The sequence below is a fragment of the Notolepis coatsorum genome (genome assembly GCF_963971535.1).
Source record: "Notolepis coatsorum genome assembly, chromosome: 5".
In the NCBI taxonomy this organism is placed as follows: domain Eukaryota; kingdom Metazoa; phylum Chordata; class Actinopteri; order Aulopiformes; family Paralepididae; genus Notolepis; species Notolepis coatsorum.
In genome coordinates this window covers 176228620-176233577 of record NC_140169.1, presented here as the reverse complement: position 1 = coordinate 176233577, position 4958 = coordinate 176228620, and the positions used below count along the sequence as shown (strand labels likewise).

The following is a 4958-nucleotide window of genomic DNA, read 5'->3' as shown; positions in this document are numbered from 1 at the left end:
CTCCTGTCACTGGCCTCCTTTTATTTTTTAAAGGGGATGGAATGCCGGGGGCAATTACCAATTTCAAAACATGGGTTGTCATTTTCCGCCGTGCCACTGGGAGACGAACCGTTTGCACAGTCAAGAGAAGAAAAGAGATGCAAGAGAGAAGAAAATGCCATGGCGTTTAGGGTGGGTGTTACAAAAAGGCCCTCTCTTTGATTCGATTTTTGTAACTTGTTTTTCATCTATAGTTCCAAGACGGCTGAAACAATGTTTTTAATTTTTTTACATGACCTCAGACTCAGTCAAATAAATACATACATACATAAAAAGAAAATGTCCATTCCTGCATGTCTCTATAGATATGGTAACACAGCCCCTGCCCTGAACACAGCGAGGAAGAGATCTATCTCGTCTGAACAACTGTGTGTCTCACCAATTAGCTGTGGCTTCTCAGTCTAGCTTCTAAACGCTTGCCGGGGGGAGGCCTTGTAGGAGTGACTTGGTGCCCCCCCCCCCGAGAAAAGGAGGTATGGGATCTTGATCTGATGGTGTTTTACATCAGCGGTGTGTGTCCTTTGTCAGGGGGGGAGAGGCAGGACTGATTCGTTATACAGTATAGCCCTGCCCCCCCCCCCCCCCCCCACAAATGTCTGAATTAATCGTCAGCACACTCACTGTGTTTAAATGTGATATGGGACGCGCGCAGGTCCCTCTCCGGTGCATATATTTTGGATTTCTGCATCTACAGTACCTCCAGTGCACTTTGTATTTCTGGAACAAGATACTTGATCACCTTTATTTAAAACTATATTTAAGATGCAACCTGATTAATTTGAGCCCCAAGTAGGTAATAGATATCATTTGGATGAGCGAAACGTTAAGATGACTGAAATATATTGACATAGCCATCTGGGAAAAGGGTTGTTTGAAATGTCTCTAGAACGCAATTCTAAAAATGCTCTGTTCAATTTAATCAGCAGCCAAATTATACTATTAAATATTCATATTTATAATTTTCTTTGCAATTTTAGGACATTTCTATGAAATTCTTTGACAATTATTTAGATTATTTTAATTATTATGATTAATTATTCTGAATTCATATTTCATTTCTTCAATCCCAAGCACATTAAAAAAAACAAAAACAAATGGAAAGAATGATCTGTGTTGTTGTTGTGCGTGGGCAGGGGGGGGGGGGGGCCCAGTGGCACATATCTTGTGAAAGGTGCCCATTCCTAGCATATAAAGGAATCTTTAATTTTTAATTTTAATTTTTTGCATTCATCTAAAAATGTTTGACCTTATGGTGTTCTTGTTCTGTTCTTGACTTATTGTTATGTTTTCTTCTTGACTTGTTTTAAAGAAGACCTGTACGGCCCATGGGGACATTAACATGTGTTGTCGGGCCTTATAAATAAATTTGATTTGATTTGATTTGATTTGAATCTCCAGCCTCCATTCAGGCCTGCGGAATGTCTCAACATCTTCCATCATAGAATGAAAACTCAGCTCCTCGGGCTAGGAAGACGACACCATCCCCACCTCTGTCCACCACTACTGCACTTACGCTTGAACTTCAGTTGATTTCCCCCGTGTTTGCTACCATCAACAACTTACAGGAAATTAAACGTTGTCCATTCAGAATTGCTGTGTTCAAGTCAAAACCCAGATCTATACACTTTCACTTTCACGTAATGATGGCCTTTGTGTGAGAATGACACTAACTACAGTGTTGTACTTGTTAAAACGAGTGAATAAGCAAACACTCTGGGTCTCTCTATCACAGTCGTTCCGTCCCGTCGTTCCAGTACTCCCTTGTCTGCTTTAGCTGCTTCCACGCTGCCCTCATGTGTTGAAAAAACCCTGACAGGTTTGGGGGGGGGGGGGGGGGGGTCGGGCTTATAAACTACGCCCCCTCCTCTCCTCTCCTTCCCCTCCCATCTCTCTTCCCCTAAAGCCCCGCGCTGCCCAAAGCCAAGCCCCCTCTCTCCCACCAGCGACCACTCACAAACCCCACACTCCTCCTACCTTAACAGTTGAAAGGCAGAGAGCTGTCGGGGGGGGTTCAGGCATCAATTGCCAGGCAGATGTGAGGCCCCCGGTGATGGGGCTGGTGAGCTGTGATGCGCTATAAGCTTAATGGCGAGTTTTATAATGTACGTGAGGGGGCTTGAACTGATTAGTGTAATTCCCCTTTAAACCCCCGCCCTCCCCACCCCACCTCACCACTCACACACATACACATACACCCACCCACCCACTCACTTTAATACTATCACCCACCTCCACCCACCCCAAAAGCCAGATTAAGGTAAGCCAAATGTTACCATCAGAGATTAGCGTGCACCTATGGAGTTATTACCATGTAGGGCTGAGTGAGCGCGGGGTTTGTGGGAGGGCCGGCCTGGGCGACTGTGTGGGGGGGCGTCACGTGCCCCCGCTGGTCCCGCTGGTCCGGGACGCCGTGAAACATAAACTGTAGCACCTGTCCTCCCCGCCAGGATAGGTTAGCCATGCGTGTTTGGCGTGCCGGCGTACACCTGTTCACCCATTTTATCACAGGGAAAGCCCTTTGATCGCTGCCAGGTGGTGTCAAGCGCCCACTCTCACTGGAGCTGACACGATGGCCCACATGACACGCATACTTAATAGTACACACCCCCAAAGACAGAGTGCCGTGCACGTGCACAGTACACACACACACACACACACACACACACTCACACACACACGATGCAGGACGCATACATGCATGATACATCGGTTCATAAACAAGACCACCGTTAAAAAGTGTGAGTACATTTTTACGTTGAGCCTTGACATTACAGAGCCTTGGCCTTGTAGAGCTTTGACATTATAAAGCCATGACATTATAGAGCCTTGATCATGCTTTTATAGCTTAATTGGCTATCCTTTCATGCATGAATGATTAATTATTAAAATATTTTTCCAGTTTTTTATGACTGAAAAAGACATCTCAAACATGAATCATATATATATATATATATATATATATATATATATATATATATATATATATATATATATATATAAGTATAATGGGATAAATAAATGTAATAACTTTTGAATGGCCTCCTTCAGCATTCTGTTATTGCATGATGTCCACAATTATGAACAGTTAGTTTATGAGGTTAAAAGTTAACTGCAACTAGAACGGGTGCTCATTGGACCAGATATGTCCATGGCATGCTAGTATAGTGGGTCATAAATAGTTCTCCCCAATAAATAAAGGACGCATGGCATGTACACATATGTTTTATGTCGTCTCTTGTGGCCTTTTGATTTGAAGCTAGAGTCCCTCATTGGAATTGATCATTTTAAAGATAAAACTTCTTGCCATGGAGTGATCATGTTTTTGAACATATTGTCTGCATAGGTATATCAACAATAGGCCACTATGGCATGTTGTAAACAAGTGCCAGAGAGCTGTTTACAAGCGAACCTGTGTAGTAACGCCTTCTTGCGTTGAAAAGGTGTAACTTCATACTACTGAATATGTATTTCAATGGACAATTAATTCAAATAAAATATGTGTTATTGAATGATCTGAACAATATTCCAGAATCCAGGTCCCTGAACTGCTGTCTGCCTATGAGCAATGTCTCATCCAAATGGGCCCTTTGTTTGCAAGATTAGCTGTGGACAGAAAGACAGACTGATACCACCGATTACATGATGTCCACCAGACGGAAGCTGACGATAATTACCCTTAAAGCATGCGCCCTATGTATGAAAGGGCTAAATGATGGCCTTGTTTGAACATGACTTGGGGGCTTCATGCAAAACATATAGATTTCATAAAAGCTTCACAAACACACACAAAAATAATGTGTTAACTTGTTATGGGGGGAAAACAGGGCCAGAGATGGCAAGACTGAATCTTCCTTCATTACAAGGTTGGTAGGCCTACAAGACTGAACCTTCCTCCTTTACAAGGTCGGCCTACAAGACTGAACCTTCCTCCTTTACAAGGTCGGTCTACAAGACTGAACCTTCCTCCTTTACAAGGTCTGTCTACAAGACTGAACCTTCCTCCTTTACAAGGTCGGTCTACAAGACTGAACCTTCCTCCTTTACAAGGTCGGTCTACAAGACTGAACCTTCCTCCTTTACAAGGTCGGTCTACAAGACTGAACCTTCCACCATTACAAGGTTGGTAGGCCTACAAGACTGAACCTTCCTCCTTTACAAGGTAGGCCTACAAGACTGAACCTTCCTCCTTTACAAGGTCGGTAGGTCTACAAGACTGAACATTCCTCCTTTACAAGGTCGGTAGGCCTACAAGACTGAACATTCCTCCTTTACAAGGTAGGCCTACAAGACTGAACATTCCTCCTTTACAAGGTCGGTCTACAAGACTGAACATTCCTCATTTACAAGGTCGGTAGGCCTACAAGACTGAACATTCCTCCTTTACAAGGTCGGTAGGTCTACAAGACTGAACATTCCTCCTTTACAAGGTCGGTAGAACTATAAGACTGAACATTCCTCCTTTACAAGGTCGGTAGGCCTACAAGACTGAACATTCCTCCTTTACAAGGTTGGTAGGCCTACAAGACTGAACATTCCTCCTTTACAAGGTAGGTCTACAAGACTGAACATTCCTCCTTTACAAGGTCGGTAGGACTACAAGACTGAACATTCCTCCTTTACAAGGTCGGTAGGACTACAAGACTGAACATTCCTCCTTTACAAGGTCGGTAGGCCTACAAGATTGAACCTTCCACCATTACAAGGTAGGCCTACAAGACTGAACATTCCTCCTTTACAAGGTCGGTAGGCCTACAAGACTGAACATTCCTCCTTTACAAGGTTGGTAGGCCTACAAGACTGAACATTCCTCCTTTACAAGGTAGTCCTACAAGACTGAACCTTCCACCATTACAAGGTCGGTCTACAAGACTGAACATTCCTCCTTTACAAGGTAGATAGGCCTACAAGACTGAACATTC

The 4958-nt window shown here is 43.6% G+C and overlaps 1 protein-coding gene across 1 annotated transcript in view; it reads right to left on the bottom strand.

Moving 5' to 3' along the window:
- Positions 1-4958, bottom strand: part of zeb2a (zinc finger E-box binding homeobox 2a) — a gene marked incomplete at its 5' end in the record, with an annotated part of 27561 nt that overhangs the window by 20369 nt on the left and 2234 nt on the right.